Genomic DNA, 27,318 nt, shown 5'->3' with positions numbered 1-27,318 from the left:
TTTGTGATCAGTGTGGTTTATTTTGTAAGTGATTAAATCACCACAGTAGAAAGTTCCAAAATACTGTGGTGATTTTAATTATTAGGTTTTGGAAACCTTTTGGGACATATAGACAATCCAGGATTATAGTTGGTGTCATCTATCTACTTATCTATTATCAGGGGCTTGCATGTTAATCACTCTTACTGTCAACAAGATAGTAAATATTTTAGGTTTCCTGGGACACATAGTCTGTGTTGCACGTACTCTGGCCTTGTAGCAGAAAAGCAGCCATACGTAATAGCTAAGCACATTTTCCTGGAGCTGTTCCAGCAGCATGCTTCTGTGGACAACTTCCTTTTGCTTCCTTCAGTTTCATAGAATTTTCATTTGTCATTAAATATTTTTCTTCTTTTTATTTTATTTTTAAATTAACTTTTATTTATTTCTTTTTTTGGTACTGGGGATCGAATTCGGGACCTTCCGCTTGCGAGGCAGGTGGCAGAACCACTGAGCTAAATCCCCGGCCCCTCTTTTGATTTTATTTAACCATTTAAAAATGTGAAAAATCACTCTTGTGGTTGTGCAAAAAAAGTCCTGTGGCCTGTAGTTTGTAGGCTCTGGATCTGTTTGTCTGTCCATTAATCTACCCTCTTCCTTCTTCTCTCTTTCATCTATGAGCAAGCGTCTGATTCTGTTAAATTTTACATAAGGAATTCTTTCTATTCATATGGGTCAGCTGCACTAAATACACATAAAGGAGAAGGAGAAAAACTGATTAATTAGAATTTTATTTATTATTTTGATTATTTATTGGTAAAATTTAGATAAACATAATGATAACTTTCATTATAGGGACTTTGTATCTGTACATGAGATATCTTGCTTTTTTTCTCATTTTCCTCCCCCTCCTTTGTTCCCTTTCTCATTTGAACATTTTCTTCCCATTTCCCAATATCTATTATATATTTTGGTCCTTATTTACACTTTTGGTTTCTCACACCAGAAGAGAAACAATGCAGTATTTAAACATATGTGTCCAATTTATTTCACTTATAAGTATGGTCTCAAGCTGCATCCATTTAGCTAGAAATGTCTCAAGCTTATCCTTCTTTGTAGCAGAGTAATATTCCATTGTATAAAAAAACCACATCTTCTTTATCCATTCATTGGTTGATGGACATTTAGGCTATTTCCAAGATTTAGCTATTAGAAACTGTGCCACTATAAACATGAGTGTGTATGTATCGCTGTGATATGATGCTTTTCTTTTGGGAAGATACCAAGAAGTGGAATAGCTAGGTCAAATGGAACCTCTAGCTTTAGGTTTTTGAGAAATCTTCATACTGATTTCCACAGTGATCACACCAATCTGCACTCCCACTAACAATGAAGAAGGCTTCCTTTCTTCCCACAACCCTTCCAGCATTTTTTATTGGTTGATTTCTTGATAGCAGCCTTTCTTTCTGGGGTGAGGTGGAATCTCAGCGTTGTTTCGTCTGCATCTCTCAAATGACCAGTGATGTTGAACATTTTTTTCATTTATTTATTTGCTATTTCTACTTCTTCATCTGAGAAGTGCCTATTCATTTAAGATGCCCATTTTTCAGTTGGGTCTTCAAATTAGGGGAGTCTGATATTTTTGCATTCTTTATATATTCTAGATATTAGTTCTTTGACGAACAGTTGGCAAAATTTTTTCTCACATTGTAGGTTTTCTCTTCACTCTGATGGTGGTTTCTTTCGGTGTGCGAAAGTTTTTTTTTAATAAGATGAGATCCGAGTTGATTCTTTGTGATAATTTCCGTGTGATCAGGATTTTGTTCATAAAGTCTTGGGCTACACCAGTGTTTTCAAGAGTTCTACTTATTCTATCTTCCAGCAGATTTAGTGTTTCTGTTTTAATATTTAGATCTTTGATCCATTTTGATTTTATTTCAGTGCATGGTGAAAGATATGGGTCTAGTTTTAATCTTTGGCATGTGGAAAGCCACTTTTTCTAGCACTGCATATTAAAGAAGCTATCTTTCTTCCAGTGAAGGTGTTTGGCTCCTTTGTCAAAGATAATGTGGCTGAATATGTTTGGAGTTGATTCTGGATCTTCTGATCTGTTTCATTGATCCTCAGGTTTGTTTTTTTGCCAGTGCCATGATGTTTTTATCACAGTAGCTTTGTAGTATAGTTTCAAGTCAGGGATTGTGGTGCCCCTGCCTTGCCTTTGTTGCCCAGAATTCCTTTTGCTATTCTAGGCCTCTTTTGGTTCCAAATGAATTTTAGTATTGTTTTCTCTAATTCTGTGAGATATGGTATTAATATTTTGATCAGGATTGCATTAAATCTGTATAGCAGTTTTGAAAGTATGGCCATTTTCACTGTATTGGTTCTTCCTACCCAAGAACAAGGGACATATTTCCATTTTCTGATATCCTCTTCAATCTCCTTTTTTAGAGTACTGTGATTTTCACTCTGAAGGTCTTTTACTTCCTTCAGTAGATTGATTCCTAGGCATTTCATTTTTTTTTGGATGCTATTGTAAAAGGTATTATTTCCCTAATTTCTCTCTCAGTGAGTTTGTTTTTTGTGTATAAGAATGCTGTTGATTTTTGAGTTTTTGACTTTGTATCCAGCTACACTATTGAGTTTGGTTATTAAATCTAGAAGTCTTTTGGTGGAGTTTTTGGAGTCTTTTATGTAGAGTATCATGTCATCTGCAAATAATGATAATTTAACTTCTTTCTTATCCTTATTCCTTTTATTTTTTTCTCTTGTCTAATTGCTCTGGCTAATGTTTCCAGAACTATATTGAATAAGAGTGGTGTAGTTACTGATTTTAGAGTGAAAGCTTTCAGATTTTGTCCATTTAGTATGATGTTGGCTATTGGTTTGTCACAGATGGCTTTTATCAGATTGGGATAAAGACCATCTATTCCAGTTTTCTGTAGGGTTTTTACCATGAATGGGTGTTGGGCTTTGTCAGATGTTTTTTCTGCATCTATTGAGATGATCATATTGTTTTTGTCCTTGGCTCTGTTAATGTGGTGTATCACATTTATTGATTTACATATATTGAACCATCCCTGCATCCCTGGGAAGAATCCTACTTGGTCATGGTGTATAATCTTCTTGATGATTTATTGGACTCTGTTTGCCAGTATCTTATTGAAGATTTTTGCGACTGAATTCATTAGAGAGATTGGCCTGTGGTTCTCTTTTTTTGTTTGAATCCTTCTCTGGTTTTGGTATCAGGCTAATGCTTGCTTCCAGGGATGAATTTGGGAATATTGCTTACCTTTCAACTTCATTAAAGAGTTTAAGAAGTTGCGGCATTAGGTCTTCTCTAAATTTCTTGTAGAATTCAGCAGTGAATTTGTCAGGGCCTCAGCTTTTCTTTTTGGTAGGGTTTTAATTACATTTTCAGTTTCATTGACTGATATTGATTTATTTGGAAATTTTATATCTTCTTGACTTAGCTTAGTAATTCATATGTATCTAGAAATCTTTCCATTTCCTCTTTTTTTGGGGGGAGGGTATCGGGGATTTAACTTGGGTCCTTGTGCTTGTGCAGCAGGGAGCGAAACTACTGAGCTAAATCCCTGGCCCTGAAATCTTTCCATTTCTTCTGTGTTTTCCATCTTATTAGAATACAGGTTCTCAAAGTAAATATTGATGATCTTCTGGATTTCTGCAGGATCTGTTGGGATTTCACTCTTTTCATTCCTGGATTTGAGTCTTTTTCTTCTTTTTTTTTTTGGTAAGGTTGGCTAAGAGTTTGTTAATTTTATTTAATCTTTGAAAGAACCAACTCTTCAATTCATTGATTCTTTGTATTGTTTTCTTAGTCTGCATTGCATTAATTTCTGCTTTGATTTTTATAATTTCCTCCCTTGTGTGAGCTTTGAGCTTGACTTGCTTTTCTTTTTCTAGCAGGTTCCACATTAAGTTGTTTATTTGAGCTTGCTCTGTTTTTCTGATATGAGAATTCACCGCTATAAATTTCCCTTATAGAACTGCTTTCATTGCCTCTTATAAGTTCAAATATGTTGTATTGGCTTTATCATTCAATTGTAGAAGCTGTCTAATTTCTTCTCTAATTTCATCTGTGACTCATTGGTTTTTCAGGAGGGTGTTATTTAATTTCCATGAGTTTATGAAGTTCTTGTGGTTTCTTTTTCCACTGATTTCCATTTTCAGTGCACTATGGTCTGATGATATACATGGGATCATTTCAGATCCTTTGCATTTAAGCATGTTCTGTGAGCTAATATGTGGTCTGTTTTGGAGACCATCTCATGTAAAGCTGAGAAGAATGTATATTCTGATGTTGTGGGGTGGAATACTCTGTAGACATTTACTAAGTCCATTTCTTCAAAAGTTTGGTTCAGTTCTGATATTTCTTTGTTGATTTTTTGTCCAGTTGATCTATTTGTAACAGTGGGGTATTGAGGCCCTCCATTACAACTGTATTAGTGCTTATTTGATTTTTATTGTCTGTTAATACTTGTTTTATATAGTTGGGTGTGCTGGTATTTGGTGCATGTATATTTATGATTGTCATATCTTTCTCTTGGATTGTTCCCTTTACAAGGATATAGTGACCTTCTTAATTAGTCTTGCCTTGAAATCCACTTCATCTGCAAATAGTTACTCCTGTTTTATTTCCGGTTTGCTTTTGCATGGAATATTGTTTTTCATTCTTTGACTTCTGTCTATAAATTTGTTTTTGAATTAAATGTATTTCTTGTATGCAGGATATTGTTGGATCTTGCTTCTTGATCCATTCTGCCAATCTGTTTCCTTTGATTGGTGAATTGGGACCATTTACACTGATTGTTATAACTGATATGTATTGACTTATTCTTGTCATGTTATTTTCGTGTTGTTGGTTCGCTTTCTCTGTTTAATTGCTTGTCTTGTGGATTCATTCTGTTGGGGTTCATGGAGTTGTACTCCTCATTATCTCTTTCTAGAATGTCCTTCAGAACAGTTTGGAGTGCTGGTTTTGTGGTCATGAATTTCTTCAGGTGTTCTTTGTCATGGCATTATCTTATTTCTCCATCAATTTTGAAAGATTGTTTTGCAGGGTACATTATTCTGAGGTGAGATTGTTTTCTTTTAGGGCTTGAAATACCTCACTGTGAGCTCTCTTTGACTTGAGGGTTTGTGTTGAAAATTCTGTGATTCTGATAGGCTTTCCTTTATATGTGATTTATTTCTTTTCTCTAGCAGTGTTTAATATTCTTTTCTTGCATTGAATTTCTGGAATCTTTTTTTTTTGAATCTTGAATATTATAAACCTTGGTGTAGAGTGTTTTGTTTTATCATGGCTAATTGGAGTTCTGTATGCCTCACTTTTCTGTATGTCAAATTCTTTTTCCATGCTTGGGAAGTTTTTTGTCATTACTTTTGTGAACAGGTTTTTGTTTTTAATGTCATTTGTACTATCTCCGTTTTCATTGACTCCAGTCAGTCTTATGTTATTCTGCTTTTCATCATGTAGCAGCTGTTGGATTGATTTTTTGTGGTCCCTTGCTAGTTTTAAGAAATCTTTCTTTTCATGATTGCTAACCTCAATGCTATCTTCTATATCTGCTATTCTGTCCTCACATTGGCTCATTCTGCTCCATATGCCACATATACTTTCAATGGAATTTTTAATCTCCTGAATATCTGTTTGAATCTGTTTCATGGATTCTGTTTTTTTCCTATGTCTGGTGCTCATGTTTTCCATCATTTTCCTAAGCTCCTGTATTTTTAAAAATCTGTATGTGTTCTAGAGTCACTAACCATGTCTTCCATTGTGGTCACCATCTCTGTAGTTATCTGAGAGATATTTCTGATTTGGTGTTTTCTAGAGCCTTATTTATCTGCTTTGTTACTTCAGAGTTACCACTCTGTTACCACTTCAGAGAGTCCAGGTGGGTGGCTTTCAAATTGTTCCACCTCATTGCCCCCCAGTTTGCCTTTGGTGAGTTGGAAGTCTAGTCTATCTTGCTTAAGTGTCTTCTCATTTTCTATTTTATTTTCAGTTTAATTCTTGGGTTGATGCTTGTAAATTGTTTATGGTAGGTAGCTTTTTTGTTTGTTTGTGTTTGGTACTGGGCATCTAACTCCAGATCTTGTGCTTGCAAGGCAGGTGCAGTGCCACTGAGCTAAATCCCAGACCTATGTTAGGTAGCTTTATTGTTAGTATTTAGAACCCTTAGGAAATGACTGCTTTTCAGAGATGTCCTCCAGGGGTAGCTGGATTTTGGGTTTTGTTCTGTTGCAAGATCCTGTCTCTTCAATTTATTGCAGATGAGAAGTTGCTGCCTCTTTGGGCTAGCCCGTGGTTCTTTGTCATTGGCCTATGTATTGTTTATGACCCTTAGACAATCTTAGTCTTGGCATACCAGGAAGAATAACTGATTAGAACAATTATGTCATCTTAGCTAAATTAGTATAATCAGCAATAACAATAGCATCAAACACAGCCTAGAAAAATGACAAACTGTGGTAACTATTAATTTGTTACCTTTAACCTTATGAACCATATTTGTGATTATGTAATAAAATCTAAAACAAACCAGAAAATTGTATACAGCAGTAAATATGCCCACAATATGGTGTTTTTACCCTTGGGAAAAAATTTAAAAGAGGTTAGGGGGAAAATAGAGAAATAGAAGAAGAGGAAGAGATTAGAAGCAAGACTGGTGGAAAAAGGAAGATTATGTGAACTTTGGGAAACTGGTGAAGAAGACATGAGGGAAAGAGAGAGGAGAGAAATAAAAACAGGAACATACCACCACCACAAGAACAAGAAAACCAGAAACAGTGTTCCCATTCATATAAAAAGAACAAATAAGAATAAAGAAAAGAAAAGAAAACAAAAACAAAAAACAGGAAAAGAAAAAAAGAAGAAAAAAAATAAATGTCCTCTTCAGGGCATGTCGCTGCTGTCACTGGTAGACAGAATGGGCAGACAGAGCCCAGATCCATGTTGATTAATCCCAGCAAGCCAGCTATAGATTTACAGTGGGGTAGTGGATAATCCTAACAAGCCTACACCTTTAGTTCCACTAAAGTTCAAACTGGTTTCTGGCTGTAAGGCTGGAAGTTGATTTGTTTAGTGTCCAACATTCCATGTGCCTTTTGCTGGCTTGAACTCAGCTCCTTGACCTCCTGCTGACTTGAACTCAGTTCTCCCTGACTGACATTAGGAGGTGCCAGATGGAGCCAGCCCACAGCCTCTCTGAGTTCTGAGCTTAGTAAATTTCTCTTCAAGATTGCTACAAATCCATTGCCCTCTCCTGGGGGACACTGAACCCGAATAACTCAACAGTCACTGCGGTCTGCTGTGTCCACTGCTCCATTCCACTGATGCATTTCTCTGTGAAGGCCCCTGGGGTCCCCAGTAGTCACTGTGGGTCTGCAGGTTCAAGTTGCCCCTCCCACAAAGTGAGTCAGGGCTCAGGGAGAAAGTGTCACTTGCCAGCTCCTTCTTTTACATTGAGGTCTCTTGCTTTGCTCTTCCCATGGTTTCAGTTCTTGCATCAGATCCTTGCTGGGGGGACCCAATTCCCTCCCTCTTCTCTTCCTCATGTTGCCATATTCCAGTGTGTGAACACCAAATCTCAGAGAGGCTGTTTTTCTGTTGTTCGTCACTCCGCCATCCCGCCGTCTTTGGATTAGAATTTTAGTATTGATTCACTTTTGTTGTCTGTGGTTGAACATCTACAAGCATTATATTTATTGTTGTTAGTTGTAAACACTACATTTAGCACTATAATTTCTTTGCAAAAGATGGAACTATATTATAATAAATTATAATAATAAGTATAGTAATAATAAATAAAAGGGATCTTGTTAAGACTCAAAAACCACAGGTGAATCATAACATTTGGTCAATTTTTACATACTGAATAGAGCACTTTTTTTTTCTGAGTCAGACAGGCATGACTTGGATAGCTGTATATTACTGTTTATGAGCCTTATCCTTTACTGCAAATCAAGTGTTTATTCCACTCCTGAACTTAATTAGCAGCTAAAGGCTTTGTGCTTTGTATTTCAAGGAAGCATGTGATTTGTTCATTAGTTCAAAAGCAGATTAATTATTATATCTGCAGTCACCATCTTTAAACACATCTATATTGGTGAGCTCTCTCCTGCTGAGTTACCTTGAAATGCCCTGTGGTGTTTTATTAGCTTTCAATTCTGTGTTTATTACAGTTGGCTAGAGATTTTTCAGTTTAGTTTATTGACCACAGAAAGTTCAGTCTTTCTGTGAAAAGTACCCATTTCTGAATGTGAGGGTTTATTAGGGATAGCTATCAATTTGCCCTAAACATTTTCCCTAAATCAAACTGTTTTCTGTTTGCATTTCAGACAGTAGTAGTTCAATTATAAAGTAAAGTTTTTAGTATGCTATGTAGTATTTCAGTTCATAGAGAAGTAATTGGGGTTAAAATTAATAATCTACATCAAAATAAGTGGTTTTCTAATCCAAGCCCAGGTCAGACAGAATTAATAAGTATGCAAGGGGCAATAGGATAAACAGGTATTGATGCATTGGTGCGTAGGCAATTTGAGTGTTACCTAATTGTGTTTTTGCAGCAACCCTTTCAGGTTCCAAGTGACTCTCAGAATTTAAGAACTTGCACAAGGTCATAGGTGGTGCTGGTAAAATAAATCAGAGTTGGTATGACTGATGGGCTCATTCTTGTGACTGGGGTCTAGGTGATCAAATAAATAACAGGACACTCAGTTAAATTTTAATTTCATATTATCAATAAATAATGTTTTCTGTGTAAGTATGATCCAGATATTACAAGGGACATATTTATACTTCAAAATTATTTGTTATTTATCTGAAACTTAAATGTAACTGGGCATCTGACATTATTGTTGATACTCACTAACTCTTGCAGCCCTAGCAGTGTGCCTTTCTCTGCTTTCCTCTAGGCATTCAGGCTACCCAGGGACCCTCCTTAGGTTGCTGGCTTTCTTGTAACTCTGTTCTTTGCTTCTTTAGTTTGAGGTTTACTTGCTGAGGACCACTAACCTGAGGACCTTATTCCTTGATTTTCCATGTTGACTGACTAATCTGATAAAGTAATGAAGATTTGCCTGTTTTTCACTGCCAATGGCTTCATGTATTATTTTTTTTAGGTTACATGTTTATTTACTGTGACCTGCTGGAGTTAATGCTTTACTGTAGAGTAACTACAGAAGCCAAATTTTGAGACTCCATATGAAGAAAATGAAAGGTTTTGAGCCATTTTTTAAAGTTATTCTGGTAGTGTGTTTGTGTTCACAGAATGTCAGTTTGTGACTTTTAATGATATGTTTAATTTCACTTAAAGTCTGATTACATTATTTTTGCTTTGTTTTTTGTGTATTTCACAAATTTTGAAGATAATTTTGCTGTGTTTTTGAAAACAAGTTGTTATAAAATACTTCTTAAAAAAACTCATGAATGATTGAGAGCTTCAGTGCTTCTTAAACTGTATTTTAACTTTTAATAAAAGAGTGTACGATAATTAAAAAAAATCTTGATCAATCAGAATACAGTGGGAGAAGGTAAGAGGTTCAGCATTTAAACGCCTAAACATATACTCAGGTAGTGGCAGCCCAGGAGCTTCTCAGTGAAGTGAACCCAAGCCAGAGTCTATGTACTCTGCTAAAATGGTAGGAATTTTGTATCTTTACAAAAAAATAAAAATCTTAGAAACTAGGCTGGAAGACCACTGGGTCTATGAGGAGAATTGTTTCATTAAGTAAAGGATTTAATTTGGGGGCCTGGACTCTTTTTGGACCACTAAGCAGAAATATTGTGTTAGTTATAATACTGATCAACTCATTTCATCTCTTTGCACCTAGGCTTTCTCTTCTGTAAAATAAAGCAGGATTGGGATTGGATTATCTCTGAGGTCTCCATTTGAAGCCTCTTCAGAACTGCTTCTCAGGACCTTAGCATAGCTGAGTGATTACAAGAACCATCTCAACTGTATGTAGAAACAGAGCAGCTGGAAAGGCTGTCCCCAGGGTCTTTGCAGGCAGTAATGCACTTAGATTCAACTGCAGACAGGGAGGAATAGACACTGGGATGAAGGCATGTTTTACATAAGTGACAGGGGCTAGATAAGAAAGCTACCTGGTAGGTCTTCAATTGTACCATGTCTCTTTATTCCTTGTAATTAATGCATCTAATATTGATTCACTTTCCCTTTTCTTCTCTTTCTCTGCTTCTTCTCTCTCTCCCCTTTTTTCTCTTCCTCCATTCCTCATTCCCTTCTTGCCTTTTCTTCCCTCCTTGACATTCTAACAGGATGAAATCAGGTATTTTAGGAGCTAGTTTTCCAAAAATGGTAGATTTGTATGCTTTTATCTTGATTTCCAGAGTTCTTTTTCTCCACGTGCTTTTAAAAAAGAAAGAATATATAACACAAATCCCTAATCCTTTCAGATATGTTAAGAGAATGAAACTGTGACTGGAGCAAAAAGACTGGGATTTCAATCCTATTTTCTCTTCTTATTTACCATTTGTGTGACTACTAGAGAAATCACTAATTGTATGTCTTTATCTCTAAAATGTATATAGTATAATCCTTATTAAATGGTTTTCTTTAATGCTTTTATCAGAAAATATATTTTAAATTGATTTCCATATGTATACATCAAAAGATCTCAAAGGATTTTTTTCACATGCCTAGGTAGATTTGTTTTCTTTCTTCTCTCTGTTAATTCCAGAATCATTTTACATACCTTCTCTTGTGCTAGGTTTTAAGTTCAATGAGAGAAAGTACTCATTTTATTCATCTTTTTAACCCCAATTACTAAGTCTATTAATAAGTAAGCATTTAATAGATTTTTATTGTCGGAAGGCATGTACACATAAATTTAACCAGTTTTTATTTGATTTATGACTGTCCAGCTTTAATACAATATTAAAACATGAAAAAAATGGAACATTTAATTTTATTATAGTATTTTGATTAAATGCTTTACTGTTTATCCATTTTTGCATATTCATTTATCTGTAACTTGTGAAGTCTTGTTAAGGCATTGTTAGGATAGCCACTTACTCATTCTTAATCCATTTATTTACCCAGTAGATACTTTCTCTATGAATTCTCCTCTAAACTGTGCTAGGCTCAAAACAGTTCCTGCTACCATGCAGCATGTAGCCAGTGGAGAAGGCAATAAAAAGAGTCTACACAAGTGAATAAGTAATTGTGAACTGAGATCAGTGTTTGGACAGAAAGCATAAGGGTGTGAGAAAGAGCAGTGTCATCTACTTTAGTTGGATATGTGCAAATTCTTTGAAGAAGTAGCACGTAAGACAAGAAAGACCTATTCTTGAGGGTAGAGAAAACCAAACCCAAAAAACAATACCACTGACAAAGAGTGGGTCAGATATATTATGTGATATATGTCAAGTTCCTGAGGTGGGAAAGAACCATGTGGTCTCAGAGAATTGAAAGAATCTCTGAGGGTTAGTGGCAGGAGGGGAAGTGATGCTGTTTATAAGTGATGGCAACCCTATGGCATGTGTGTTGCTTTTCTTTTAAGACAAAATATGTTAATGTATGAGTTGTTTTTTCTAAACTAAAACCTCAATATTCAGTTGTAATTGCAGTGTTGGCACTTTGTGATAAATAAGTGGGTTTGGGGTTGCAATTTGGGCACTTGTCTCTAAAAGGTTTGCCATCACTGGCCTAGCTCCTCATGTTCATTTTCCTTTACTAAATTACTCCTTGCATGTGTTTCTTTTCGTGTTCCATTTTCCAATGTATGACTCCTTCTGGTAATAGCTTTATTTACTGAGATATAATTTACTTACCATTTAGCTCAACAATTTAAAGCATACAATTCAGTGATTTTTTTAGTACATTTACAGAGTTGTACAGCTATCATTGCTGTCAAGTTTAGAATATTTTCATTACCTGAATATCTCCATCCCCCAAGCCTGGGCAACTATTAATCTACTTTTTCCCTTTATGGTTATCTATGCTGGCTATGTTTTATACATGGATCTATATAATATGTTCACTTGCTTTGTACTTTTTGTACCCAAGTCACTGTAATTGTGGAGTTATTCTTGCCTTCAGTACTCCTGCTTGTTCCAGTGATGGTTTCTCTTTTTTTCCCCCATACCCTCAGCAGCATACAAATTTAGAACAGTTTCCATGTTATCAAACATAGTAGTAAAACTCATACTGAAAAAATTGGCCCTTCTTGTTATTCATTATTGTTCAGTGTTTAGAAATCTTTACAGATTGCCATTTGATCTTCTCTTGTTGGTTATTCAAATCTGATCTCTTTCACCTAAAAGATTTACAAATCTTTTTTTTTAAGAATATGTGCTACCAAAATGAGCACAAGATTTAGAAATCTTGAATGAGACTTTGTAATGTAATAAACATTATCCATAAGACTTCCATGCCCCTACAAATAAGAGGAAGACTTGGAAAGTACTACAGTTTGAATCTTAAATATGCCCCAAAGGTCACGTGATAAAGGTTTGGTCACAAGCCTGTGGTGCGACTGAGAAGTGGTAGAATCATTTTGAAGTGGGACCCAATGTGGGGAAGGTCATTGGGGTGTACCCTTGAAAGGGATATTAGGTACTTTCCCCTTTCACCCTTTACATTCCCACACCATGAGGTAAGCAGATCTCTTCCATCATATGCTCCCCACCATGATGTTCTGCCCCACCTCAGGCCCAAAGAAATGGGACCAAGCGAACATAGGTGGTAATCTCTGAAACTGTGAGCTGAAATAAATCTTTCTTCCTTTAAGTTGATTGTGTCAGGTATTTTGTCATAATGATGGAAAGCTGATACAACAGAGTGTGTATTTTGAAGTATTATAAAGAACAATCCTTACCCAAACATATTCTAGTAATTTTTTTTTTGGTACTGGGGATCGAACTCAGAACCTTGTGCTTGGGAGGCAGGCAGTGGAACCACTGAGCTAAATCCCCAGCCCTAGTAATTTTTTTTTTTAAAGGAGAAACCACTGCTTTAGAAATAAAACTGTGATGATTTGATGCTTAATACTTGTTAGTATGGACTTAATAAATATTGATTGATTAATAACTACTAGCACAGTTTGATTGCTAGTGAGATATCCAGAATCTGCTGAAAGTCAGAATGTTATGGTTAGTGCTAGTTTAGCCCATTTGTGCATGGGAAGGGGGTAAAGTATACACTACTGAAACACTTTCTGAAGTAAATTCAGAGTCGTTCCTGGGCCAGAGCTTTGGCCATTGTCAGCACCCCACCACCATGAGTATGAAAGAAGAAAAGAAACTCCAGTGTTATGAACAAAGAAGGACAGTGGAAGGAAACCTGCTGTTGTGAGGCAGTGAGGTGCTTAATCTGAGAAAGGACTTCAGACCCTTTCTACAAAGAAAGCAGGCAGGATAGGCTATCATGCTCCTTCGTCTTTCCTCTTGGTAATGTAAACATTAAAAAATTTCAAAATTATGTTTGTAATGATTGATAATTGCAGTCACAATTTAAAGACACTCCCTTTCCCAATTTGTTTTAGATTTAAAAAAAAGCTGACAGCAAGCATTTAAGAGCTATTTCAGCTAATGGCAACAGATAGATTATGGAGAATCACTGCTTGTTCTTTGGGCCAGGTGGTAATTACAGACTTAGGGAAGTAAGAGTTGAATGTGTTCCATTCTCTAACACCTTCACACGCCTCTTTTAAAAATTCTGTATTGCGTTTTCATTTGCTTCCCTCCCTTTGCTCCCAAGTCACAGCAATTAAAGGCTTTTTCTTGCCTTCAGTGTGCCAATGTGTCCCAGTGACGTTATTTCTTTTTTTCCTCAGACAATTAGTAGCTTCCAAAATCCACAGCGGTCTGCAAATTGCTAACTACAGAAGTAAAAAAGAGCTACATTCAAGGTGTTTAGAAACTCTCATAAGATTGTAGTAATATGAGGAGCAATAGATAAAATATTTTGTCATATCTGAATATATTCAAAAGTTATGATTGAAGTTTTTAGCCTATTCTTTTTGAGGATAAGAAACCTTAATATTACTTTCTGAATTAAGTGGAAGAAATGAATCATTTTGGAAGAAGACAGTATGTTCCTTTGAGTAGCATTATTCAGAAAATGGTATAGCATCATTAAATGACCTTGCCAGAGTTCTTTGGACCTGTGAGACCTTAATTTTATTATCTGTAAAATAAAGAGTTTGGCCTAAATTAGTCTTCAGCAAGATAGGCTTTGCAAGGCTGACAATGCGGAACAGAATTTTCAATGAGATCGTTTCTTTATATCAGAATCCCAACATGCTCTGCTCCCCTTCCTTGAGTAAGATGACATTGTTTTTTATTTGATTTTACTTATGTATACCACTCTAAGGTTAACAGCCTTTTAAAATAACTCTCAGAATTAAATAAACTGGTTATGAACTTTGGGCCCTGGACTAGCTCCAGGTCCTCTGCCCTCTCATGTAGCTGAAACTGTTCACCACGGACACAGGTCATGCCAGAGGTCTGTTTGTCAAGGGAAGCAAATCTTGGTTCATACTTCTCTTCCCCACCTCAACTCACTGCCCTTAGCTTCTGTCACAATCGCATTGGAAATTAATAACACAAAACACAGAGCTATGAACTCTGGTCCCAAATCAGAACCCATTCCACCAAAATTGCCCATCGCATGGCAATAAAAAAACAGGATTAATCACAGAAAATAATTATAGTCTTTGGACATATCAAAACCTCATAATATATTTAGAGTAATTCATTCCTCATATCACCCTCTGAAGGAAAAAAAAAATCCACATTTAGTTAAACTGTGGTGATATTCTGGATGACCTATGAGAAGACTTGTCAAATATCCATGACTTGAGATGAGAAACACCATGACTTCTTGTCATTTTAGGTGAACTTAGGAGCTAAGTCTGCTGGCTTTGACATCAGCTTATTTTTAGCAGTGTATGATGTCTGTTTTTTTCTGGTTATTATCCCTGGGCTCAATTTTACAATTATAGGATGCACAAGTTATTCAGCAAAAATGAACGTTTTCACTTAGCAAACTGTACATGAACACCTTTCTAAATGATTTAAATGGGCTCAGTTTTTGTTAGTTATTTTGCGTTTAAAGTGGAACTTGAGACAGATAATTGAAAGCATAAAATGGAAAAATGATTTTTATAGAAAGAGAAAGCAACATGTTTCTCTAAATGCTTTCATGTCGCTTACTCTGAGAAAAAGCATTTGACTGCTGGAAGTTGCTATGGGGAGCATACAACATTTCTGTGGCCTTGCATTTTACTTTCTTATTTGCTTGCTTGAAGATATTCTTTAAACAGTATTTGCATCTACATATCTGTGTATATACACATATACATATCTCTATCCATCTATCTGGATTTTTAAACTTAAGATATTATTCTGTTTTAATGTGAGTGCCACTTACAGAGTGTCAACAAAGTGAAACTTAGCTTTGATTGTAACGTTCACCTTCCTGGAATTGGTCCATTACAACCATTGTGGAAGTTTCCTGTAAGTGTGCTGATTCCTTGGCACCATAATGTTCTCTGTGTTTGTACTGTGGGAGTGCTTTAAAGTTCAAGTCTCCTTAGCAAGAGGCTTGGTATTTCAGAGACACTATTCTCTGGCTGAGTAATAGATCTGCTTTATTCCTAATTCTGCTGGATAGCATATTATTTTTCGTTAATGTCATGGTATATATTAATTATGAAGTATTATAAAAGGACTGCTAGAGAAAGAAATGAGCCTTGGGGTGACCATATAAACTCTTTTATAGCTCAGATGGATCAAGACCAGTGGAGCTAGTGGTTAATTTCCACCATTAGTTGTACTTATACCTGTCATTATAAAGTCTCATGGATTGAATAGAGCTTAGAGATTTTCATGCATGACTCTATTCAAAGCAGTAAAAATTGCATATGAATACTTAATGGTAGAAATGAGTTACAAGGACTGCATAAACCAGAAAAAGAAGAGGATCAATTGTAAGTTCTCAACACAATGAACATTACTGTTCATTCTTAAGCACGAAGTGTGATTCTGAATCAGATTTACGTTTCTAGTTTTACCCTTATCTACATGTGCATCTCTACCCTCACCCAAATAATTTTTGGCTAAAACCAGAAATATTCTTCTCTCTTTATTTGTTACATTAGAAATTTCAGAGGGAAATATTTTTATCTAGGAAAAAGAGAACCAGGCCAGTTTTGAGAAACTAAAAATAAAGCTATGCAAAGTTGTTTTCAGAGTGGAATTCATTGGCATTTGTTTTTATGCATGACAGCCCCTTAGAATATAATATTGATTCAAACTGTGATTCTGACTTCAGTAATTTGTGAAGTCAGTTGAAGAATATTGACTATGGATTTTCTTACATTGAAAAAGATCTAGTGTCATTCCCTCTTGTATGATAATAACAACTGTGCTAAATTATTTTATATTGCTTTTCTTTTAAATTCTCATTAGCTACCTTTTTAAATGAGTAGAATTTCCCTCATTTAAAAATGTAATATGGTGGAAAATATCTTAACATTTTGACAAAAATAAGAAAATCTTTTTAAGAAGAAAGTTGTGACTGTCTGCAAAAATTTCCTGGTGAGGATTCTTAGGAGACTATGTGCTCTTGATCTCATTGCATGCCTCCTTTCCCTCTGTTCTTTCAAGGGTTTTGTCTTGTGCCTGTTACCAATTCAGGGTGAGAAAAAGATTGGAAAGTAGTATAAGAAGGGGTTAGAGTTCCTGGGTTTTCCTGAGCTGGAGTATGGGAGAGAGGGAAGAAGGAAGTTAGCTTTCTGTAGAGGGGTGTGTGCGTGCGTGCGTGTGTGTGTGTGTGTGTGTGTGTGTGTGTACATAGATGTATGTATGTGCAAATTTGGGCTCTGGCCACAAGTGGATATAGTACTGGAGAAAGCCAAGAAGGAGAGAAAGTAGATGGAGACTGCAACTTCTCCAGGAACTGGTAGCAAAAGAGAGGGGATTACTTTGAACTTGCAGCAGCCAGTGAATTAGGGGCTCAAGTCTGTTTCATTATGAATTTTGATTGGCAAGGAATTGTCTAGGGATAGCTCTCATATTAAGAAATTGAGGGAGAGAAAATAAAGAAAAGAAATTTAGGATTAGTGCTTATTTGAAGTCATTTGGTCAGGGACAAGGCTGGGATGAAAAGCTGGGTCTCTTTCAATACAGAATATCTGATTCTCTTCATTACACTTTGCTGACTTTCTAGAATAGTGATTTTTTTTCAGCATGAGACATGGTAGAGTTCCCAGCAAATGCATTTCATGATTATCTACATTTACTAGCATTTCTAGTAATCTTTCATTTCTAACCTTAGTAATTACATGTGTGAAAAAACTTTTTAAATGATATGTTTCAGAAAGTGAAAAGTATGCTAACAACTGTTTAATTTTATTGGATACCATTATCATACCATGATAAAATGGAATTTTCAGGATATCTTATTTTATGCCCCACTACCAAATTATTAATAGGACATATAGGGCCGGGGATTTAGCTCAGTGGTTCTGGTGCCTGCCTCGAAAGCTCAGGGTCCCGAGTTCAATCCCCGGTACCAAAAACAAAAACAAACAAAAAAATAGGACATATAATATAATCTAAATATATTGTGTTTTCCTGTTGTTTTGTTTGCTGAGAGTCAGGAAGAAGTAAATTGGCAAGTTTTAAAAAACTGTTTTGTGGCATGTTGGATTGTATAAGATAGCTGTAACAGGCTGAATAATGGTACCCTATAAAATATCTATGTGCTAGTCCATCTTACCTTCTGTGACCAAAAAGGATTTTACAGATGAGATTAAACTAAGGAATTTGATGGGGTAATTATTCTGATTATTGTACATTATGCAGATAGGCTCTAATGCAATCACATGTCTTCATAGGAGGGACACAGAGGGATATTTGACACAGACGCAAGAGGAGAAAGCACTGTGACCACTGAGGTAGATTGGTATGATTACAGCCACCAGAAGCTGGAAATCTCAGGTGCTCCATGGATCCTTTAGAGGAATGGTCCTGCCAACACCTCGATACCAGCTCAGTAACACTGATGTCAGACTTCTGGCCGCAGGACCTGTAAAAGCACTAAATTCTTTTGTTTTAAGGCACCAAATTTGCGGTGATTTGTTTCAGCAGCTTTGGAAAGTAATGCAACACCATAGAGAACTCTTAAGACCCGAGGCAACCTTAGTTCATGAAAAAAACAATGGCGGACGAAGGCTCTTTCTCACCCAAAGCCAGGGTATTCATTGCCTGGGTAAAATTCACATCTTGCTAAAATGAAATCTCCAGCCATCTGGGGTCCTTTCCATCTGAGGAAAGAGGCTTTGATGGGGAATCAGAGGCAGTACTTCTGGAACTCTAGGCAGCAGGAATATAGCTTCTGTCTCCTACAAAAAGATAGAATTGGTCAAAAGAAGAGATCAGCATTGTGGATTTGGTTATATATTTTTAAAAATTGCAATAACAGAATACAAGCATACAGGCTGTTTTATAAGATTTTTGTCTTTGAGCCCACCAAACTAAGAAAAATAATGAAATATAGCATCTTACTCAGAACTTAAAAAAATTCTGCTGCTTTTGGACTAGATCCAGATAACATCCCAGCTCTTCTTATTTTAATTCAAATAAACAAAACAAAGAAACTATAACAATGTTTTGTATTATGAAGATGAAATTGTTAGTAATTATGTTTGGATAATTGACTACTAGAGGTTTTCTGAGTATTTAGCTGTGCAAATAACTCTATCCATTTAATGATAACTGAAAATTTTATACATTATTGCTTGTTATGTAATACCTTGAAAAATAAAATTAATCTTTTCCTTTCCAATATCAAGGCTCTCAACCTACATGCATATATCTAATATATATATATATGTATTTGAAAGTTATTTAGTAATTAAATATCACCTTAGAAACAAAGTCAGTCTATTGACACAGTGTTTAAATTGAAGGTCATTCAATTTGAATGGGAAATAAAATTGTATTTTTTTCATTCAGTATCTACAGTAGAATTTGACTTCCTGTCCCTTCATAAAACCAACATTCTCAATGAGCAGCATTTTTCTTTAGACTAAGGCAGCCACTATGAAAACAAGCCTCTTCAGCTGGTGAAAAGTTGTGTGCCCTGGTTAGCAAGGAAGTCATACTAGACTTTAAGCTTTTTAGAATTGAGCTGAGGCCCTGCTGAAGCCCAGCTTCTATTGTTGGGTAATGAGTATTTTGCAGAGTTCTTTCAAAAGTAAACTGAATTATTCCCTTGCTAGTTTCAGTACATCTGAGTGAGGTGATTATGGTTTCTTAAAAAACACTTCAAGACTGCAGAAAATTTATCTGTTTGAAAAAAGATTTCACCCCAGTCTGGTGATAAAGTTTAAAATCTTGAATATTTTGAGAACACCCTAGTAAGGGGTTTAAAATTATCTGAAAATCCTCCCTTTGATCCCAGGTGCACAGAGTCTAAAAACCTATCAGCGCCTACAGGCAAGGTTCTGCTTACTGAGCTGCTGCTTGCTCAGGAAATTTTGCGTAGTAAATATTGTAAAACTTTGGTATTCAGAAAAGAATGTTAAGTCCAGAGAAAGCCAAACATCTCTGAAAAGAGGACAAATTTTCATGATGCCAGGGTACTTGTTATATGAACATGAAGACAGCCTAGTTCATTATATATGATCTTAAACTCTTGGGACATTTGAAGCTCATTTGTACTTCTGATGGAATGTCTAAGGGGCTGTCTGAGTAATGAGGTATAACTGGGGGAGCTCATTTTTTTTTCCACTTTCCACTTCCATATAGCCCTCTTTCTTAGTTACTTGTACCATTTTGTTTTTACCAAGCTGAAGCAACCAGTCTCCATCTTGCTCTAAGGTATTAACTGGAATGTTTGCTTTACATACTTTAGATATTTTAGGGGTTAGCAGTGTTTGGGATACAGGTATCTTTCACACCCCAACTGGCAGTTCTCATTCTTACCCTGAGATTCTTCTCCTATTGAGAAAGTGGGTGTTTGACTATTAAAGGTATTGGAGTCTTACAGACCACCAAGATATACTGTGTAGTTGTTACTGGGATAAAGTCAACACCACCACGTTGGACTTTGTGGTTAATTCTCCAACTGACTGTGTTCTTTGAGCAGAAGGGACTCGCCATAACAGTGTTGTCCTTTCTAGGATCAACTCATCTCCCAGCTAAGGGCTTCCCAACTCACCCTTGCCCAGGCCCCTCATCGCTGATGGTCCATGTAACTGCACACTTTTGCTTCCATTGAGTTCAGCTCATCAGCCGTCCTTCCAGAGGGTTAGAGAGCTCTAGAGTATTCAGTTTCACGTTCACACTTTCTAACTCTACCACTCTCTCTTCCCAAATGTGTTTGGTAATCCCACAGCAGCACACCTTGCACCAAGCTGAGAGGGGCTCTTCTCTTACAACTCTCCATTAAAACATCCGTGGGTGTGATTGTTAGGGATATTGAGTTCCTCAGGGTGTCTTAGCACCACTCTTTGGGTCTCATAGGTTTTGGGTCTCCTTAGTTTATATGTAGTAACCTGGTTGAGATACTTTCAAAACTCTACGCCCTGCCACATCCTCACCCAAATGTGAGTGACCTGAGGGCAATGATTTTAAGCCTCCTTTTGTAAACTGATGTATACCATAAACTTAGGCCTGTTGTTGAATACATCGCTGAAGTGTTACATTTGCATATTATAGAAAATACTAATGAAAATTATTTCCAAAAACCTGAAAAAATTCCTCAAAGAAATCAGCAAATGGAGATAGAACAGTTGTTAACCCTTTCTATACAAGTGATTACATTAAGATATTTTTTAGAAAGTTCTGTGTACATAATGCTGTGGTCAGTATGTTTAAGAAGACGGCATATAAAATAGTCTGTTTGTTGGCAAGGTGATGGCAGAGTCTGTTTAAATTACCTTATCAAAAATTTTAAGTATGAAAATTAGATGAATTGCTGTTATCAATAGGTGAAAATAAAAACCTAATTTACAGGGAATGTCCTTTTTACATATTAATTTTGTGCAGAATGTGGTTGAGCACAACATATCCTTAGAGTTGGTATTACATAAAACTTTTGTGGTGTATGGTAGAAAATCACATTAGAAGATGAAAATAAGCTCAACTTGACATAGATTGCCTGGTATGTCACCATCTTTTCTACTGCTAACTGTATGTTATGGTTTAGAATTAAAATGTCCCTCCAAAGTCTCATGTAGTCAGAAGTGGAGTTTTTGAAAGTTGATTGGATCATGGCACACTCTACTCATCAGTGGATTAATCCATTGAAGAGTTTATAGCTGAATGTGCTATGGGTCTAGTTGGAGGAGATGGATCACCTGGGAATGTGACCTGGAAGGTATATTCTTTTTTGTTGTTGCTTTTGTTTTTGTGGAAGGTATATTTTTGTCTCTGGCTCCTTCCTTCTCTTTCTCTGCTTCCTGGCTGTCTCAGGGTAGAGCAACTTTTCTCTGCCTCTTCCTTCCACCGTGCCATTTCTGCCATGGAGCCATCCAATCATGGATTGAATCTTCTGAAACCATGAGCCAAAATAAATCTCTCCAGGTTTATTTTTTTTATTTTTTATTTTTTGGAACCAAGGATCGAACTCCAGGTCCTTGCGCTTGAGCAGCAGTCTCCTGCTTTATACTGTGGGTGTTGGGTAATTTGTGGGAAAGTGACTATTGTAGTCAGAGTTTGCAAGGGAATAGATTTAATATAGGACATGTAAATTTATAGGCTATCTTACAATATTCACCCAAATGCAAGAATTCAAGTCAAATGGAGAAGGGTGCACGAGATCTGTCTGTAAGCTAGAGACCTGAAGAATCCAGCCAAGGTCCTGGATCTCATAGCAGAGTTCCTCATGAGTCCCGCCGGACCTAGAGCCCATGGCAAAGTCTCATGCAAGTCTGTATCAAGGATCTGCATTAGAGAGAGGAAATTTGAAGCTCAACAATATAAGTTGAAAGTGGAAAAGCAATTGGGTCTTCGTCCATCTTCTGCTGAGCCACATCACAGCCAGACCACAGAGCTGAGAAGTCATGGAGAAAAGCCTAGGCTGCAGGAGCTGCAGTTTAGGAAAAAAGGAAATGAAGGACCAGGAATATTGGAAACAGTTAGAGGAAATACACCAGCAGTACCACAGTGACATGAAGGAAATTAGGAAGAAGATGAGGAGAGAGTTGGAGGAGAGCTTCAAAATCAGGACCTATATGGTGAAGAAGAATTTTCTGCTTGTTGACCAAAATGCTCCTGCAGGGGACACGACAGTGCAGGACGTTGAAAGAGACTTGAAAAATATTAGGGTTGAGAACATAAAGGAAAGTAAAATTCCGGAAAAGAAATATAAAGCTAAGAGAGGGGTAAAGTTCGAAATTAATTTAGATGAATGTATATCTGATGGAAACACTGTCCAAGAGGAAGAGACAATGGACATACTCAATGAAACTTTGACCTTTGAGGACAGCATAAAGTTTAAGGGATATGACTGTCTAAAGGACCATGAAGATGACCTAGACAAAGCCTTTGAAAAACTCGGCGGCCCAGAAGCAGAGCTTTTCACTCAGGATGCTGTAGCTGCAGAAAACAGGAGGTAGTGGGATGCCAGAGCGCCTCGGACTCTGCTGCAAATGATGGCAGCAGCCGATGTCACTTCCACCTGCCCTACTGGTCCTGATATAAGAGCATTAAAGCAATGGCTTCCTAGAGAAGAAGATGTGGGGAAGGTAGAAATGGCTTCTTGCATTAAAGTAGATGAGGAACTGCTGGCACAAGCATCTGATGGTGATGATACAAATTTTGAAGAATCAGATGAGTTGAGAAGTGAAGTAGTAAAATCCCTCAAAAAATCCACTACTTGCAAAGGAGGAAGAATGGAAGAAATTTCCAGTATCTGTAAGGATGCTGAAGTCAGAAGAGAAAGAGGTTAAGTGTAACAAAATCTGATGAATTAAGTGAAGGTCTAGAAGCTGTTTCTAGTCCATCTAATGACCAAATTTGTGTTGCTGATGAGGACTAAAGAACAACAACCTATTCTGCCATGAAAAGAAAGAAACTTGAGTCATTTGTAGGAAAATGGATGCACTTGAGACCATAATGTTAAATGAAATAAATCAGACACACAAGCTTAAATATTGCATGGTTTCTCTTATATGAGAAACTCAAATTATAAATAAAGAGCAAAATAAAAGATAAATACTAGGAAGTAGGGAGATAGCTCTTTCTCAAATGAGAAGAGATGGAGAGGGAGTAGGGAGAGGAGGGAAAGGGAATGAAAAAAGGAATTGGGATGTGTTATGTACATGTACCGACTCCACACAAGGAATGTAAAATTGTGTATTGCAGACATGTACTAATAAAAAAACAGGAAAAAAAAAAAAAGGATCTGCATTAGAAAGGCCCAAGGGCCAGTAGTGGAAACTATAAAGTCTGTGCCTGATGGGTGAAAGATCTGTGCCACTAGGCTGAGGGATCTGCAGTGGAGCAACGTTCAAGACAAAGGTAAAGACCAGAGCACCCCTCAAGAGAACAGCAGACATCCTTGGTGACAGCAAGGACCCAAGTTCCTCCGACCACGGGAACAGCCCAGTTTGTATCAGGAAAACCAGCCACAACAAAGCTTCTCGGAAATCAACAGCAGTCAATCATCCCCTCCTATTCTCTTTTTATGCCTTTCTGGCAACAATCCTCAGTTGGGTTTTACATGCCCAGAACCACACTGACACAGTTCAGCTGGGCATTCCCACTTAAACTGACCATTAGTCACTCCACCACAGTGACTAATACACTATCTGTATGTGTGTGGGTGTTTTGTGATGCTGAGGATTGAACCTGGGGCCTTGAACATGCTAGGCAAATGTTTTACCATTGGGCTACATCTCCACTCTCTATCCTTTTTGCAACAAAGAGGCTTGGCTAAGTTGCCCAGGGCCTTGAATTTGCTGTACTCCTGCTTCACCTTACTGAGTAGCTGGAATTATAGGTGTGTACCAGTGTGTCCAGCTTATTGCTGGCTATCTTTATTAAAAAACAAAACAAAACAGGGCCGGGGATTTAGCTCAGTGGTTTCCCTGCCTGCTGCGCAAGCACAAGGACCCAAGTTTGATCCCCAGTTCCAAAAAAAAAAAAACAAAAACAAAGCTCCGAACCCCTAAGATGGCTACATGTCACACCTGGTTTTGAGTTTAATGACTTTCAGATTCTTTAGTGTGATGTAAATAAATAATTAAACCAATGTTATTGAAAAATTGTAGAAATAAAAAGATTTTCTTGTTAGGAATAGTATATTTATTTTAAAAATTCAGAAAGTAAAATAAAAGAAGAGGCTAAAATAACCCTAAATACCAACTCTGAGAGGTAACTTAACATTTTGAAGCATTTTATTGCCTAAGTTCATGGAAAGTGAAGCCTTCTGAGCTGCTTGCTGAACCTCATTTTTTATTCCTGATTTCTGTAATTGGGACCTCTTTCAGGTCCACCAAATCAGGAACCTTGGGGATATCTTGGATTTCCCCTTCCACTCACTTCTTTGGATCTTGTGGTGATAAGATCTATTGATCTTATCTCCTTGAATATCCCTGTGCTCCTTTCCCTGTGGTCCAGCCCCAGTTCCATTATCCTAATTCAGTGCTACTCATATCTTGGAATCCTGCAGTGGCTTTTTTTTTTTGGATTGAACTCAGGACCTCTTGCTTGCTAGGCAGGTGCTGTGCCCCTGAGCTAAATCCCCAGCCCCTGCAGTGCTTTCTTAACTCAGTTTTCCTACCTTTGGTCACGCCCTCCCTACTACATGCACCATTCTGAGAGTAGCATGTTTTTTCCGTAAATGTTAACCCACCGATGCTATATTATTTATATTTGTTCAGGGCTTCAACTGCCCTGATGATTCCCGGCCTCATTTCCACCTCCCCCTTTCCATCTTTTCAGCCTCCACCTCAGTCCCTCCACAGGAAATGTCTAGGCCATCCTTTTTCTTACTTCCCCAATGGTCACACATGCTATTCCCTGTACTTTTCTTCTAACCTTCTTGAAGCCACCCCCCCCGCAAAAAAACCCCCCTAAAAATTGAAACAGAAAGATCTTGCAATATAGTATGTTTAAATCTGTATTTCAAATGGCCTCTTTGTTTGTCCTTTAGAACTCAGCGTGTCACTTACCAGATCTGGGAATACTCTCTTTCACTTGTTTTGAGTTTCCACAAAATATGGCCCATTCACATGCATTGTAGATAGGTCAGTAAGTAATCCTGCATTTCATGTCAGGTGAGAATCCCAGAGAAGCAATATTTTAAGTGATTTTATTGGAACAGTCATTAGGATATATGGACTGCCATCTATCATAGGCCAGGCATTGGTTTCTGGCTCCTTTGAGTTAGAAAGACATCATCTTTGCTTTCATAGAGTTTGTATTTTGGTGTTAGGAGAAACACACTCAACAAGGAGCAATGAATAAGCCAGATAATTTCACATGGGGATAGATAATTTAAAGCAGTAAACACAGCAATGTGATAGGATTGAGTGAAGTCATATGCTTAAAATTTACTGAATGGATGAGGGCTGTGCTATGTTGCATGCATATGTCAGTCATCTACCAAGTTAGCACCAGTTGGTAGTGAGGGCTGTGTATATTTGTGGGTAACAGATAGATTAAAGAAGGATTAAAGCCTTGTTTGAATGAACAGGATATTTAATTAAGCAAAGGAACCATGATAACCCTTAAGTAATTGGGATGTGATGATTCATAGATAGAACGAGTTCAGATATAGGTGACCATCAGAGCTGAGTGGGGAATTTACTGGAAAGGACAAAGAAGTGGCCTGCATAATTTCAAAGGTAGTTTCAGGTTAGGGTGTTAGATCTGGGATGCATAGAGTTAGGCACCCCAGAGGAGATGGTCCTCGCCAAAGCAGAGTGCCCTTCAGAAGTGGTAGATGAAAAGAGAGATGGGATTTCTCTGGAGACAGGGAACACAACAAACATGTAAAAATGTTGATGTACCAGGAATCATCTCCATGTTGATTGATTGGAGAAAAAAGAAAAGGAAAGAGGAGAAAAATGTTAAGGGAAAGGATCTTACTGAAGAAGAAGGATTCTATCAAGTGTTCTGGAATGCTGATTGCATTGGTGCTTTGCATAAATACAAGGCATCAATTATAGTGATAAACGGATCATAAATTAATATCAGGCTGGATTATTTCTTATTTCAATATTTTTAGACAATAGTTCTTAGTCCATTGCACTTTGAATAGTATTATATAAATTAATGGAATATGCTTATATTTTATTTTAAGCCTAAGACTGTAATATGCAAGTCTTTTGCAATATTCAGAGCTGTTGGCTGAGACATCAGTGTATATCAACTCAGGGATGGCTTGGTCAGGAAAACAACAAAGGAACACTTCGTAGCTTAGTTTTGCTTCATAGCTGCTAGTATTGCTGTTTACATTGTGGTTGATGTTTTGGCAGCACAGGTACAAAATTGTGTGCCATCTGGAACTAAATATAATTAACTTAGTTTCTCAGGCTTAAAAGAAAGGGACCTGGGCCTTGAAGTGATTAAATAAGCCTCATTTGAATAACAATGGGCTGCAATAAAATGCATTTACTTTCATCCAAAACATACATTTAAATTATACATTATGCTTACATTATTTTTGTGTGTTATCTTTTAGCAAAAATAATTTAGCTTCAATGATTTCAGTTATTAATGCTTTCTAGAGAAAGAGTTAAACTTTTCCAGCTCAGGAGGAGGAAAAGCAGTCAAAGTGGAAAATCCCTTCATTTTTAACATTTTCCCAAGAAGCAGAGCAGTCATTTCCTAATCTCATAATGCCCTGGGGACCTTAGGCAGACATTACCATTTAAAAAAGAGAAAAATAGGAATTGCAGTATGTTTTATAGTGATATCAGTAACAAGGGAAAAATACTGAATCACAAAAAATAAATTTTTTTCCTGAGTCTGTTAGCTGGTAGATTGATTAATTCTTATTGATGGAAGGTTAACAAGAATATGTGTAATGTTATTTTGTCTGCTTAACTTATTTAAACCATTATTTCTAAATGAGCCATCTTACTTTTTTGTCTGAAAGGTGATAGTATATTTACTATGGTCTGATGCATAAATGCCCACTTGCAAATAGACCTCTTCACACCTAGGTATGCTTCTTTGGATACCCATGGAAAGATCCTCCCAATGTGTATTACTTCTTGACTCTGCAGGCTTAAGATGAAATTGCTTAAAATAAAAAAAAAATCTGCTTGTTTTAGTGTACATTTGGAAGGTTACAAAAATTGGGCTAAATATCGATGTTTGCTTTTTTG

General features: G+C 36.8%; 1 protein-coding gene and 1 pseudogene across 3 annotated transcripts in view; both read left to right on the top strand.

The window, feature by feature from the left end:
* Nucleotides 1–27,318, top strand: part of LOC101705971 (histone deacetylase 9) — a 715,280-nt gene that overhangs the window by 35,754 nt on the left and 652,208 nt on the right. The window lies entirely within an intron of this gene.
* Nucleotides 432–27,318, top strand: part of LOC147829258 (serine/threonine-protein kinase Nek5 pseudogene) — a 41,490-nt pseudogene continuing 14,603 nt past the window's right edge.

Source organism: Heterocephalus glaber, unplaced genomic scaffold (assembly GCF_053883595.1).
Source record: "Heterocephalus glaber isolate CG9 unplaced genomic scaffold, H.glaber_assembly_v1.0 deba00000676, whole genome shotgun sequence".
In the NCBI taxonomy this organism is placed as follows: domain Eukaryota; kingdom Metazoa; phylum Chordata; class Mammalia; order Rodentia; family Bathyergidae; genus Heterocephalus; species Heterocephalus glaber.
The sequence above is the reverse complement of the archived record's forward strand: the minus strand, read 5'-3'. Positions and strand labels throughout refer to the sequence as shown.